The 16,007-nt window shown below is 44.8% G+C and overlaps 1 non-coding gene across 1 annotated transcript; it reads left to right on the top strand.

The window, feature by feature from the left end:
- Positions 1-12,818: 12,818 nt before the first annotated feature.
- On the top strand, positions 12,819-12,984 carry LOC116975676. The gene has a single exon (XR_004412688.1). It is a non-coding gene; the product is annotated as a U1 spliceosomal RNA (small nuclear RNA).
- Positions 12,985-16,007: the final 3,023 nt, after the last annotated feature.

The raw sequence follows: 16,007 nt of genomic DNA, 5'->3' as shown, positions 1-16,007 counted from the left end.
TATATGGGGAGAAGGCAGGAACGGAGTACTGATTGTGGATGATCTGCCATGATCACAGTGAATGGCGGTGCTGGCTCAATGGGCTGAATGGCATCCTCCTGCACCTATTATCTATTGTCTATTGTCTATTGTCTATTGAAAGAGATACTGGCAGAAGATCCACAACTGAAGAGGCACTGGAGGGGCATTCCTGGGGATAGGTATGGAAGAGGAGGAGGGAATTCCAATGGTCTTCTGTGTACAAGGAGATAGGCCTCCCTCTCATTCTCTTACATGGAAGTTTGTGGGAGGATGTAGATGCACTTATCAGGGCCAGAAGTCCACCCATCACCTCACACGGGACAAAGGATGACTGTCAGCTGGAGGAATGACCTCTATTGCAGAGAAGACAGATGAGGACTTTAAGGCAACACACAATTTCTATCAATGGTCAAGATCATTGATGGGGCGACACAGTGGCATTGGGGTATAGTTGCTGACTTACAGCACTAGAGACCCGGGTTCGATCCCGACTATGGGTCCTTGTCTATACAGGGTTTGTACGTTCTTCCCATGTCCTGCGTGGGTTTTCTCCGAGATCTTCGGTTTTCTCCCACACTCCAAAGACGTACAGGGTTGTAGGTTAATTAACTTGGTGTAAATGTAAATGCCAAAATTGGCCCTAGTGTAAATAGGGTAGTGGCAATGTGCGGGGATCGCTGGTCAGTACGGACTCGGTTGGCCGAAGGGCCTGTTTCAATACGATATCTCTAAACTAAACTAAAACTAAAACATCCAATGCATCAACAAATACCATACCCCGCCATTTGCAAGAGCCACTTTATGGCCCTTGTCCATCAGTCGTTTAATAACAATCAAAATCCCTACCAGCCAGGGCTTGTACCTAGCTTTCCTCAGCGCTGTCCCCACCCTGCAGTACCCTGCATTATCCACAGTGCACATCACCAGCCTTTCTACATGGACAGATAGACCTCACCAGCACTTGCCCAACGTTTGGGAGACATCTCCATTCCACCAGTTGGACAAGGTTGTGAATTATTGCAGGCAGCACCAACTAGTGGGAGATCCAATGTGATGGCACTTCCCCCTCCTTCCCCCTACTCCGTGTTGAGGAGTCATCGCCTGAGCCTCACAGTGCCAGAGACCTGGGTTCAATTCTGTCCTTGGGTTGCTGGCTGTCTGGAGTTTGCACATTTACCCTGTGGCCGCATGGGTGCTCAAGTTTCCTCCCACATCACAAAGACGTGCGGGTTTGTCGGTTAATTGGCCTCTATAAATTGCCCCTAGTGTATAGGGAATGGATGCAATAGTGGGATAAAAACAAACTAGTGTGATTGAATGATTAACGGTAAGCATGGACTTGTTGGGCCGAAGGGCCTGTTCCCATGCTGTATCTTTCAATCAACCAGTTTAACTCAACTTCCCTCTGATTCACTAACTACAGATGGTGTGAGCAAGGACCTCCCTTCATCACAACCAAACTCTGGTAACCTCCTCCATCCAAAAGCAAGAAACCTATGGTCGACTAAAACCCTTGTCACACATTCATCGAGGTGGATCAAGTGATGGGATGCCGGCAGGAAGCTATAAAATGAAAACATCTTGGTTTGGTTTAGTTTGGATTAGAGGCACAACATGGAAACAGGCCCTTCGGCCCACCAAGTCAGTGCCGTCCAGCGATCCCCCCATACACTAGTACTATCCTACACACACTAGGGACAATTTACAAATGTTTACCAAAGCCAATTAACCTACAAACAAACCTACAAACATCTTTGGAGTGTGGGAGGAAACCAGACCACCTGGAGAAACCCATGTGGTCACAGGGAGAACGCATAAATTCCGTACAGGCAGCGCCCGTGGTCAGGAGTGAACCCGGGTCTCTGGTGCTGTAAGGCAGCAACTTCACTGCTGCGCCACCGTGCCTGTGGTTGTTGCTGGAAAGCAAGGCACTGACGTGCAAGATGCTCACACTAATATCCTTGTTAACGTGGTGTTGGGCATGACGCATGTTATAGATGCATGCTGGCATCAGCTGCCTTACCGGGACCAATTTGTTATTCAAGGCACCTAAACAGCATGAGCTGTAGAATCATCTTTCACGGTCATAGAAGCTGCTCGCTCCTCTCTCTAAGTATTGCTCTGTTAAAATCAATAAATCCTTAAATGAATACTAAAGCAGGTTTCTTATTGCCAAAACAGTTTATGCTTGATCATATATTACCTTTGGCTTATAAACCTTTCATTTCGATGTCTAATGATCCAGTCAGGCAGCAATCCAATAACTGGTAATTTAATGGAATCATTTTCTGGTGACTGAGTGTGAGGATAAGACCAATTTTTTACGTATATATTTTATTTCTAATTGGGATGCTTTAAAGTGCTGCAAAGTTGGCGTCCTATATAACACAACTTCAAGTAATTGATACAATGCTCCAAGATAAATGTACTGAGTGCAGCTAATTTAAAATGCTTCCTCTTTAATTGTTTTCAATCATCTGTAACTGAGTTTGGGATTAACGTTTAGTGTATAAACCAGTTTTGAAGAGATGATATCCGTAATTGCGATGGTTGTGAAATCATTCCAAAATGCAGCAAATTGTAAAGTTTCATCCTTGTATGTTTATCCAAAACAATAGGTCAGGGGTACAAACACAACATGGGAGGGGAATTTGAAACAATTCAGAGCCGATTTTACTGAGAGGGACCTCTTTCCTGCTCACTCTGTTTGGGACCTCCGTTCCCATACGTTTAGCTTGTTAGGGTTTTATCAAGGTTTCTTATGACATAAGATGGCCGCAACACAATGTGTGTGTAGTCAATGGCATCCTGTAAAATATGGAAACACGCAAGTGCTGTGGGCGGCGCGGTGGCGTAGCGGTAGATTTGCTGCCTTACAAGGCTTGCAGCGCCAGAGACCCAGGTTTGATCCTGACTAGAAGTGCTGTCTGTATGGAGTTTGTACGATCTCCCTGTGACCTGCGTGGGTTTTCTCCGAGATCGTCGGTTTCTTCCCACACTCCAAAGACGTATAGGTAAATTAGCTTGGGAAATGTAAATTGGCCCGAGTGTATGTAGGATAGTGTTAGTGTGTGGGGATAGCAGGTCGGTGCAATCCGCTGGGCTGAATGGCCTGTTTCCACGCTGTATTCCTAAACTAAACTAAACTAAACTAAACTAAACAGCATAGATAGAGACACAACTCAAACTGTAAAGAGTTCCAGAACAGCACCCAACTAAACTAAGTCATATACTAGCCTCCGCTGTGAAAGATTGAAATGTGATTAGCTAGTTATCTTTAAATGACAATGTTTGATGTAACAGTGGGTGGTAAAATCAATGTGGTTACAGTATCTTCATCTTCATCCAAGGAAATGGCAGGTACCCCATTACTTGAGAACAATTGTCACCTTCACAACAAGATACAATGAAATGTGTCGGAAGGAACTGCAGAGGCTTCTTTAAACCGAAGATAGACACATAAAGCTGGAGTAACTCAGCGGGACAGACAGCATCGCTGAAGAAAAGGAATAGGTGACATTTCAGGTCTGAAGAAGGGTCACGAAATTCCTTTTCTCCAAAGATGCTGTCTGACCCGCTGAGTTACTCACATTTTTTCTCATTCCCCCAGGCATCTCAGTGGACCTCAGCCAAGGTACATGTGTCTGAAGGCACCCAAATACAGTTCATCACCATGGTGCTGTCATTTCTATGATCACCCTGATAGTCATTTGCAATGCAGTTGTTGTGCTGCTCTCAGAGTAGAGGTGTAACATTAAGAGAATATTTTACCTTCAGAAGAAGTTATGGACATGGTTGGGAATTGGCAGCGCTGCCCAAGTAGCTGCAATCCGTCTGTCTTTTCTTTTTTTTTGTTTTCTTTTGTCATGTTAGATGTATGTTTTAGTTTATTTTTAGTTGTGTATGTGTGGGGGGTGGGGGAAACTTGTTTTAACCTCTTCCTTCGGGGGGATGCGACCTTTTCTTTGTCGTATCTCCATCTCCGTCTCCGTCTCCATCTGCGCTGAGGCCTAATCGTGGGGCTGGCGGCCTCTAACTGGGACCGACCACGAGGCTTTGGTGGCAGAGCCTGTGGACTCACCATCGCGAATCAGGCCGACTTCAGGGCTCTAGTGGCGCTGCGGCTGCGGCCAGAGTTCGGGGCCTTGGAGGCTTCGGCCGCGGGCCCAGTGGACGACAACATCGGGAGCTCGCAGGTCCCAGGTTGGTGACTGATTCTCTGGAGTTCCCGCAATAACAGCTTCGTCCGCTGGGCTGGAGGGTGGAATTTAAATCGGACCGTTCGTGGAGCTTGGATTCGGCCGCGGGACTTACCATATCCCGGCGGGGGGCTCAACATCAAAAGCCTGGATCGCCTCAGCACAGAGGGATAACAACCAAGGAAGAGATAAGGCTTTAAGACTTTTTGCCTTCCATCACAGTGAGGAGGTGCCTGGAGATTCACTGTGATGGATGTTTGTGTTCTACTGTGTTAATTGTGTGTTCTTTATTTTCTGTCATGACTGCAAGGTACCCAATAAAGGAAACTCAATTGTGCCAGCATAATCCTCGGAGTCCTCTTGCTTTCCTAGGTAATTCGAAGGTTAAATGATTTGTAGTATAATTTGCCTCTGTAAATTGTCCCCAATGTTTAGGGAGTGGATGGAAAAGTGGGATAACATGGAAGTAATGGTCTAAGTTTAAAGTTAAGGACCAGGTTCTTGAAGATGGTCATTGCCTGACTCTGAAGACACGGGGTGTCTTGTGATGCACTGTCTCATGCCTGAAAGTTCTCCAGTTCTAAGCTGCTGCGTTTTCTGAGGAGTTGCGAATGGAATTGAATATTGTGTAATTAGCAAACTTCCCGACTTCTGTCTTTATGATGGGAAGGGGGTCATTGATGAAGAAGCTGAAGATGGCGGGGTGATCTCCTGCAGCAAAAACCCTTGGTTCAAGTTCAAGTTCAAGTGAGTTTATTGTCATGTGTCCCTGTATAGGACAATGAAATTCTTGCTTTGCTTAAGCACACAGAAAATAGTAGGCATTTACTACAAAACAGATAAATGTGTCCATATACCATGATATAAATATATACACACATGAATAAATAAACTGGTAAAGTGCAAATAACAGAAAGTGGTTGTTAATAATCAGAGTTTTGTCTGAGCCAGGTTTAATAACCTGATGGCTGTGGGGAAGTAGCTATTCCTGAACCTGGTTGTTGCAGTCTTCAGGCTCCTGTACCTTCTACCTGAAAGTAGCGGGGAGATGAGTGTGTGGCCAGGATGGTGTGGGTCTTTGATGATACTTCCAGCCTTTTTGAGGCAGCGACTGCGATAAATCCCCTCGATGGAAGGAAGGTCAGAGCCGATGATGGACTGGGCAGTGTTTACTACTTTTTGTAGTCTTTTCCTCTCCAGGGCGCTCAAATTGCCGAACCAAGCCACGATGCAACCGGTCAGTATGCTCTCGACTGTGCACCTGTAGAAGTTAGAGAGAGTCTTCCTTGACAATCCGACTCTCCGTAATCTTCTTAGGCTTAGATCGATCTCCAATATTGACAATCAAGGGCAGCCAATCTGGAATTTAGCTCTGCGGTCCATCTGCAACCAAATGACAGAGATTGGAGGTGAGGAGTAGTGGAGAAAGAATGTTTTTGACCACGCATGAGAAGAAGGAGGGTCTTGACCCGAAACGTCGTCAATTCCTTCTCTCCATAGATGCAGCCTCACCCGCTAAGTTTCTCCAGCATTTTGTGTCCATGGCAGTAGTCCGCAGTGTTCCATTGTTGAGATAGGATTAGGATCATGCAGGTTGGTTCAAGAACCTGATCATTCCAGGAATGATCCTGGTGGTGTTTGACTTATCCTTAAGTATCTCCTGCCCAATGGTACCAGTGAAAAGTGGGCTCTGCATGGATAGTAGGGATGCTTGATGCTTGATGCCATCTTCTTGATGCTTTTACAGACATAGTCATAGTCATACAGGATGAAACAGGCCCATCAGTCCAAATCATTCATGCCAACCAAGATTCCTCATCTAAGCTGGTTCCATTCCCCGTATTTGATCCATATCCCTCTAAACCATTCCTATCCATGTGCCTGTCCAACAAGGTATGGTGAATGTTGCTATTGTACCTGCCTCTACATCTAGCATCTTCTGAGTGAAAAAAGCTGCCCCTCATGTGTCTTGTCTCATCTTAGAGACATACAGTCATAGAGTAATATAGTGTGGAAATAGCCCAACTTCGCCACACCAAACAACATGCCCCTACACGAGTCCCACTTGCCCACACTTGGCTCATAACCCTCTCAACCTATCCTATTCATGTACCTGACCAAATATCTCTTAAACATTATGACAGTGCCTGCCTCAACTATCTCCTCTGGTAACTCTTTCCATATATCCACGACCATTTTTGTAAAAAAAAAGTTAGCCCTCAGGTTCCTATTAAATCTTTCCCCCCCACCCCTCACCTTAAACCTACGTCCGCTGGATCTTGATTCCCCTACTCTGGGTCAAAGACTGTGCATTCACCCTATCAATTCCCCTCATGATGTTAAACACTGCTATAAGATTACCTCTTAACCTCCTACGCTCCAAGGAATTGAGTCCTAAATTGCTCAATCTCTCCCGAAAGCTCAGACCCTCAAGTCCTGGCAAAATCCTCATCAATCTTTTCTGCACTCTCTAGCTAAATTGCATCTTTCCTAAAGCAGGCTACTGATGGATGGGGTGGCTGTACCCATGGAGGACTGGGCTGAGTCCATCTCTGCACTTAAATAGGGTTTTCCCTATTTTTAAACTCCCACCAACCCGCAATGAGGACAATATGCCATTTTATTTTCTAACCACTTGTATTTCTGTTGTCTTGTGCTTGTATTTCTAGCTTCTGATGTTCCCAATACCATACATTTCTGTGGAAGTTATAACATGTTGTTACAGTGTTCATTCCATTTTACAGTAATCTTACTAAAGATCAGCCTTTATAAACCTGTCAAGTATAGTCAGGAGATGCCACTGGGTGTGAGAATTAAAATAGAGATATGATGAAGACTACAATTGAGTCATTCAAGTCTGGGTCAAAAGAATTGATGGGAAATTGTAGCAATAATAAAGGTATTTATCGGAATGAAAAGAATGAAAAGCAAACAAAAAATGGCTAAAAATTGTAAGTGTCTAATAAAAAGTGAGAGAAAGATTGAAAGATTAACTGAATTAAGCATCAATTCCACTGACAAAAAGGGCAAAGTTAAATTTTCTTTTATTGTCATGATTTATATTATAGTGATGGCAAACGGGGACCAGTTACAAACTGTATCACCGACTTCCTGGTTATTTTATTTCTTGTGAAGATGTTTCCCTGAAGGCTTGTGGCATATATTGCAATGATTCTTAACTATCTTGTGAAAGAGGGAATTGCCAGGCAAGCAGGAATACTTTAGCCTGGGTTAACCAGACTGGTTTGCATTCATAATGTTTTTTTAATTTTTAATATCTCAGAATCTAAACCTGAACTACCCAACTTTACAGTGTTCATAATTGAGCAGCACTACTATCGTTGTTGACTACCGTGAGGAGGGGGAGGGGGGGGGGGACCTGGCACGGGATACTTTGTAACTTTGTTGGTGCCCTTTATGTGGCATCTATTTGCATACCTTGGGTATACAAGCAAAGAATGTCACTGTGATGTCACATGTGACAATAAAGTATTAATTCATTCTTTCATTCATTCATTCAATAAAGGTTGAACTGAAGAAAGGTCTCGAGCTGAAGCATTACTATCTATGGTGGCCGATTAGGAAAAGGGGAGATGCAACGAGACCTGGGTACCATGGTACACCAGTCATTGAAAGTAGGCATGCAGGTGCAGCAGGCAGTGAAGAAAGCGAATGGTATGTTAGCATTCATAGCAAAAGGATTTGAGTATAGGAGCAGGGAGGTTCTACTGCAGTTGTACAGGGTCTTGGTGAGACCACACCTGGAGTATTGCGTACAGTTTTGGTCTCCAAATCTGAGGAAAGACATTCTTGCCATAGAGGGAGTACAGAGAAGGTTCACCAGACTGATTCCTGGGATGTTAGGACTTTCATATGAAGAAAGACTGGATAGACTCGGCTTGTACTCGCTGCAATTTAGAAGATTGAGGGGGGATCTTATAGAAACTTACAAAATTCTTAAGGGGCTGGACAGGCTAGATGCAGGAAGATTGTTTCCGATGTTGGGGAAGTCCAGGACAAGGGGTCACAGTTTAAAGAGAAAGGGGAAATCTTTTAGGACCGAGGTGAGAAAAACATTTTTCACACAGAGAGTGGTGAATCTCTGGAACTCTCTCTGCCACAGAAGGTAGTTGAGGCCAATTCTTTGGCTATATTTAAGAGGGAGTTAGATGTGGCCCTTGTGGCTAATGGGATCAGGGGGTATGGAGAGAAGGCAGGTACAGGATCCTGAGTTGGATGATCAGCCATGATCATATTGAATGGTGGTGCAGGCTCGAAGGACCGAATGGCCTACTCCTGCACCTATTTTCTATGTTTCTATGTTTCTATGTTTTCCAGAGATGCTGCCTGACCTGCTCCAGTATTTTGTGTCTTCTTGTGTATTAAGCAGCATCTGTAGTTCTTTGTTTCTACCAACCAACCCAGCTAATATAAAGCAAATAGTTTTAGAGCTTTGTACCTTTTGCCTTACTAAAGCTACTTGCAATTCCCTCTTTCTCTTTTACATCATGCTGGAATTTTTTTAAATGCAGGCACTTACACCACTTGGTGTATTGAACATTAGAGGCACACTGCCAATCTTGCAAAGACCTTCACAAGGGCAAAAAACAGATTGCTCGACGAACTCAACAGCATCTGTAGAGGGAAATGGTTGGACAACGTTTCAGGTCAGGAAGAAGGGACCTGACCATCCAAAGATGCTGTTTGACCTGTTGAGTTCATCCAGCAGTTTGATTTTCACCTTTGAGGAGTTCTTCGCAAGATTGGCAGAGTGTATCTATTTTTCAATTCATTTCCCTTCTCAGATGCTGTCTGACCAGATCAATTACTCCAGCAGTCTGTTTTTCACTTCAGATTCCAACATTTGCAGTCTCTTGGTTTCGTAGTCTTCATAGGCATTCTGTATATATTTAATGAAGATCACAATAGAAGAGAGCAACTGAAGAAGTGCCCTGAATCACAACATATTTATTTCTCCCCAGCTTCAGCTATTAAAGCGATGGCCAGCATAACATTTCATTTTGGCAGCTCTGTGCTAATGTATTAAATGTTAGTTTCCCTGACAGACCACCTTTTATTGATGACACAACTCAGAAGTTAGTAGACATTAAAGCAACCATTCTCAAATATTTTATGCTTTACTTTCTTTTTATTCCTTTCAGTTTATGACTTTGTGCACATGTGGCAGACTCAGCACGTTGGTGTACAGCAATGGACTGTCGGCATTAAATATGATCATCGTGCTCTTGGAAAACTAAACAAACTGCGTTGTAAGTCACTTTCCTGACATAAGACAATAAAGATATCCTGTTGCCCTTTTCAGAAAGAAAGGGAAGAATATCAGAAATTGATAGAGGATGGCACGGTGACTCAGTGGCAACGGTAGAGATGCTGCCTTACAGCACTTGCAGCGCCGGAGCTCCGGGTTCGATCCTGTCTATGGGTGCTGTCTGTACGGAGTTTGTACGTTCTCCCCTTTGGTTTTCTCCGAGATCTTCGTTTTTTTCCCACACTCCAAAGACGTACAGGTTTGTACGATAATTGGCTTGGTATAAGTGTGAAAAGTTGTCCCTAGTGTGTGTAGGATAGGTTTAATGTGCGGGGATCGCAGGTCAGTGCGGACTCTGTGGGCCGAAGGGCCTGTTTCTGCGCTGGGTCACTAAACTAAACTAAACTGACTGGACATTCCTGACAAAACTATGAAGTTCATTCTTAAGTTTATAGCACAGTCCTTTATATAACAAGATTAAATGGGAAAGAAAAAAATTATTAAGGTTACCGAGCATGTTAAATTCGTCTGCTGGCAAAACTCCCAACCTGTCATGGTGTAGTTTTCATCAGCTGCCTAATTAATAGCAAGTCAGAGAGAAATTGGTAATTGAATTGTATCTGAAATTGATGGGAAACCTTAGCATCAATTAATATTCATACATGTTCCTTGCTGCGTCTTGAGTATGATGATACTCTTCCATGCACACTGGTCCAAAGCCAAAACTTGCTTGGAAAATCAGTACTCTAAACCGAAATAATGAATGTGCTGAGATTTCATGGCCTGAAGCAGAGCTTTAGTTTAGAGGCAGCCTAACAAAGGTCAGATTCATTTGAAGAAAGCTCGGCTAGTGTTTCGTGCGATTCTGCTGCAGTCTGTAAAATACAACCAAAAATAAATAAATATTAACAATAAAAGCTTACCTGACTGTCATGTGTATTTATAAAATATATTTTTGCTGTGAAAACAGGCAGTTTTGGAGAATTCTTAATTCTTCAATCATCCTGGTCAAATCAGAAGAGTAATTACAATTTATCAATACCTTCATGCTACTGATGCTTCATCTTATTTGTACATCTATGTTTAATCTAAAAACCTGTCCGGAGATAACCAGCAAAACTCTTTGTTTGCAATAATATTGCTGGCCATCATTGAATAAATTGATACATTAATTTTAAAGAGAAACAGGCAGGAATGTGTAATGATCATTTGACTAAATTATGTATTGATTATTTGGCTATTAAAGTAAACACTTGGTCTCTCTGTAGCATCATTTGTGCATTGAGGATTTCAACCATTATCTGGAAATCAACATTGTTTTTTTTAATGTTTAATTTCTCAGTATGCAAATCTTTTTTTTTTAAACCAAAGCTTCATTTTTGATTGTTCCTACATCTGATGTATTATGTGCAAATTTGTCCAAATAGTAACAGATCTATCGATTACAATACTCTACCACCTCAGTAAAATGATGTTCTTGCAAATGGTGATGAAACCAAATGAGCATCATTGGGTGGCATAGGAGGCAGGATAATGTTTGGGGGTGGTGGGATCAGTGGAGGCAGAGCAAGCTGAATATCCGCTCCTGAATATCCGCTAAGGTAGGGTAGATGGTCAGAATCTTTTTCCCGGAGTGGAAATGTCCAACGGTAGAAGGCATAGCTATAGGTGAGGGGAAGGAAATGTAAAGGAGATGTAAGCTTTTTTACACAGAGGGTGGTGGGGGCTTGAAACGCACTGCCAGGGGTGATGGTGAAGGCAGATACATTAGTGGTGTTTAAGAGGTTTTCAGATAGGCACATGGATTTGCAGAGATGGAGGGGTATGGAGATCAGTCTGGAGAAGGGTCTCGACCCGGTAAGTCACCCCTTCCTTCTCTCCAGAGATGCTGCCTGTCCTGCTGAGTTACTCCAGCTTTTTGTGTCTATCTATGGAGGTATATGATCACTTGCAGGCAGTTCAGTTCGGGTTGGCATCAGACATTGTGGGCCGAAGGGCCCGTTCGTGCGCTGTGCTGTTCTAAGTGTTATGTTCCAATGGAGTAATATTAAAGCACCCGTAAAGAACGTGCCACCCGCATTGTTATTCACTGAAACCCTCCCTTTATGGATCTTTTAATGAATTGGTTCATGCAGTGAGAATGTTGCGGAGACTCTATCACTAATTGCCCCTGAAATGAGGAATCACTCACATTGTTGGTCTCAAGTTACATGTAGAATGGAAAATCAGATGACTTTACTCCCATCCTGTTTACCATTAAAATCATGAACACACAAAGTCCTTCAGCACAGACGCTGGTCCTTTGGCCCATAGTGTCCAATGTGACCTTTTTGCACATCAGCGCTAATCCCACTTTCCCACATTAGGTCTGTATCATCCTATACCTTGTTGAGCACTAAATCTAATTCCGGATCTATTTAATTTTTGAAATTAATTTTTTTGATTCATTTGAACATTCAACGGTCCAGAACATTAACATGGATTAAAAAAAACCCAACTGATCTTGCAGAAATGCCTTTAGATTCAGAATAAGAGGACATACGTTTAGAAAGGAGATGAGGACAAATTTCTTTCGTCAGAGGGTGGTGAATCTGTGGAATTCATTGCCACAGACGGCTGTGGGGGCCAAGTCATCGGGTATTTTTTAAGCGTAAATTGACAGATTCTTGATTAGTAAGGATGTCAAAGGTTATGGGGAGAAAGCAGGAGAATGGGGTTGAGAGGGAAAGATAGATCAGCATTGAATGAATGACAGGATAGACTCAATGGGCCGAATGGCCTACTTCTGCTGCTATATCTTGTGAACTTATAAATGCTGTCACATCCACTAGGATTTGAATGTCCTAGAATCTGAAGAAGGATCCCAATCGATACATCACCTGTCCATGTCCACCACAAATGCTGCCTGACACACTGGGTTATTCCAGCACTGTATTCTACTCTTGCTTCTATTTCCTATTTTCTGATGTTCCAGCCTACGATCTCTTCAAGTGCCTCGGTGTCCAACATTGTCAAGCTTCTCCTTGATAATGCTCCAGTCATATACCCCAGGGTGTCTCTTTACATTTTTAGGAGCTTTAGATTGTTGTTGGTAAAGACCATATATTTTTTATTTCAACAGCGAGCTATGTCTGCAGTAGACCTGATATAACAGAGTAAATGGATAAGTACCAGGGTTAATGAAAACAGGTGTCCTGGAACTGAGATGAGATCCTGCTTATTTTCAAATTTCGCCTTGCACTCATCATGTTAAATTCTTCCTAAACAAGAGGCGGAAAGTGACACACTGCTGAGCAGGATTTGGAGTCAGTGTAACAGCAAAGCTAATGATGCTCACTTGGCATGGGAGAGACCGTGATAAAAATCCGGTTCTCCCAGGACAAGGCCATCCCATTGCACTTCGGGTCTGCTGATGACTGCGACATGGGATACTAGATTGCAACATTTGTGGTAATTGGGGAGGCACGTGGCGTAGTGGTAATGTTGCTGCCTTACAGCGCTTGCAGCGCCGGAGACCCAGGTTCGATCTCAACTACGGATGCTGTCTCTACGGAGTTTGTACGTTCTCCCCGTGACCTGCGTAATTTCCTCCCACACTCCAAAGATTTCCTCCCGCACCAGCATTTTGAGTTGCTAAATTTTGAAAAAAGGCTGGCGGGACAGGATCAAGGGTTTGGTTTAGTCAGTAGAAAGAAAGTAGAAACTCCTTCAAGGAGGCAATGAGGACCGGGGAGCCTCCATCTTCGCCTGTCCGACAATGCACTGTGCGGTCCAGGTCTGAGGGACGGGGACTTCCTGACTCAGGGAGATCACATAACGGGGAGAGAGAGAGAGAGTGAGTGAAAGAGAGAGAGAGAGAGAGAGCCCGGGACGGAGCAGCCAGCCTTCCGCCCAGTAGCTACCCGCCAAACACCACCTCCACCGGTTGCGCCTGTGCCAAAGGACACCGTGGCTGGTTGGCGGGCAGGCCGGCAGAAGGCACCGAGATGGCAGCCGGTTTCGCTGTCCGGTCCCGGCGGCCACTCGCAGCCACCTGATGCTGAGTTGCTGGCATGATCCCCGACCCCCTCCTTCTCAACGCTCCTGCCATCCCCGCAACTTTACCCCTGGCGGCCCAGCCAAGTTTGCTACTTTGCCGTGCTGACCCAGGCCAGACTCCCCACTCAAGGAATTTCCCCCCCCCCTCCCCCCCTAGCGGTGATGTCCGTTTACAGCCGCTGTACTGAGGGATAGCCAAATCTACCTTTCTTGGCTAACAATCTGACTTTCAGCCTTCAAGACGCAGGCATATTTTTGGGCCTTATTTTCGCGTAAAAAATAGCATCTTCTCTGCCGGGCAATACTGTAAATTGGCTTGGTAAATGTAAAAATTTTCCCTAGTGTGTGTAGGATGGTATTAATGTGCGGAGATCGCTGGTCCGCGTGGACTCGGTGGGCCGAAGGGCCTGTTTCCACACTGAAACTGAAAAGTTAAAAATTTAAATTCACAGTTGTTGTCAGGAAAATGGCATAGGTGAGTTGCATGGCTTGAGTGCCAATCTTTAAAACCTTCTGCCAAAATTATCCAGCCCCGTTTCTAATGGTGCGAATTCTGTATTTTACCCTTGGTTCACCTTTGTCAGGGAACATTTTGTGGGGGGAATAATTTAAAGTTCTCCAAATGTGTAGGAAGGAACTGCAGTTGCTGGTTTAAGCTGAAGATAGATACAAAATGCTGGAGTAACTCAGCGGGTCAGACAGCATTACTGGAGAGAAGGAACGGGTGATGTTTCGGATCTGAGGAATGGTCTCGACCCGTTATGTGATCTCCCTGAGTCAGGGGGCGCTGTTCTGGCAGCAGCCATGTCAGCAGCGCGTCAGTTTTATTCCAAACTTTTTTTATTTTTTAGTTTGTTTTAAAGTATGCATTTAATGTTCCTTCGTGTGTTTTGTGTGGGGGGTGGTGTGGGGGGGTAAGGGGGAAACCGCTTCGGTCGCCTCCTCCATGGAGAGGCGACGTTTTCCAGGTCGCCTCCCCCGTGGCCTAACATCAAGGATCGGCGCGGCCTTTCCCGGAGACGCGCCAGGGGCTTCAGCGGCGGGCGTAGCGTGGACTCTCGGCGTGGAGCGGGCGACCCTCGCTGGGGCTCGCTGGAGGGGAGCGCTCCGTTTCGCTGGCCCGGGGAAGCCGGCAGTTTGAAGTCGCAGCCTGAAGCCGCGGTCTGCACAGCTCCAGCTGGCGCGGCGTCTACAGCCCGGGATCCCTCGTGGGGGACCCGGGGGAAGAAGAAGCCATCACTGCCGGCCCGCGGCCCACTTCTACCGCGGGGCCGGCATGGACTTACCATCACCCCTGGAGGGGAGCTACGACCACCGGCCCTGCAGTCTACGGTGCTTCTGGCTGCGGTGGGGACTTTAAATCTTGATTGCCGGCCTGCGGCCTACAACAACTTAAAGCCGCGGTCTCCGGTGAGGAAGAGCCGATCCTGGACTGACTCTGGTCCTGTCCACGGGGGGGAAGTGGAGGAGGACTGGCCAAATTTTTGTGCCTTCCACCACAGTGATGAATGCTGTGGTGGATGTTTGTGTTACAGTTTGTTTGTTCTTTATTATTGTATCGCTGCTGACAACCCAAGGGGTGGGGCGCTACTCTGTGAGCGACTCGCGGCGTGTTGCTCCCGTATGTTTGCATGTTTTCTGAGTTGTTTAGTGTTTTTCTGAGAGTCATTAAGTGCGGTATTTAACGACAGCAAGTATGACTACCACGGTAATCTTTGTACTTGCTTTTGAGATCTGTGCACACTGTGTGTGCTCGCAGAAGTCTGTGTTATATGACTGCTTGTCAGTACATTGTCCTGTTTGTATGTGGAGCCACGTCAAAGAAGATTTTCTGTTGCGACAGACAATAAAGTTTTCTGAATCTGAATCTGTCCCCTCTCTCCAGGGATGCTGCCTGTCCCGCTGAATTACTCCAACATTTTGTCTCTATCTTCAATTTAAAGTTCTCATCCAGTTCATCACTAAAAGCCTTGGCACTGAAGCCTTTTAATGACATGATTGAGGGTTAGAATTTCAATCTACCTTACTGCACAGAAAACTATGTATTAGAAGTGGAATCTTATTCTTTCAGGCTTTAACTTTACAGAAAGTTTTGAAGGAGTTACAGAGAAAGATAGTTAAGGAAGGAAATAACCTGTGTTTATGTATTGTCTTGCACAATGTCACGTGTGCATAATGCCCCTGTCCCACTTAGGCGATTTTTTAGGTGACTACAGGCAACTACATGGTCACCGGGGTGTCACCTGTATGGTTGTGAGTAGTCTCCTGTAGTCTCCTCAGTAGCCCAAAGAATCGTAGCATTTTTCTGGTCGCCGCTGGATTTTGTAATGTTCAAAACTTGTCGGTGACGGATGGCAACAGTTGGCTTGATGACAATGAATGTAGCTTGGCTTTTCCTGACGTAGGTGCTGTCATAGGTTGTTGCCAGGATGACGTAGGTTGTCACCGGTGATGACTTTGGTGAATTTCATTGGCGACTA

Source organism: Amblyraja radiata, chromosome 7 (genome assembly GCF_010909765.2).
Source record: "Amblyraja radiata isolate CabotCenter1 chromosome 7, sAmbRad1.1.pri, whole genome shotgun sequence".
NCBI lineage: Eukaryota > Metazoa > Chordata > Chondrichthyes > Rajiformes > Rajidae > Amblyraja > Amblyraja radiata.
This window is presented reverse-complemented; position numbering and strand designations above follow the sequence as displayed.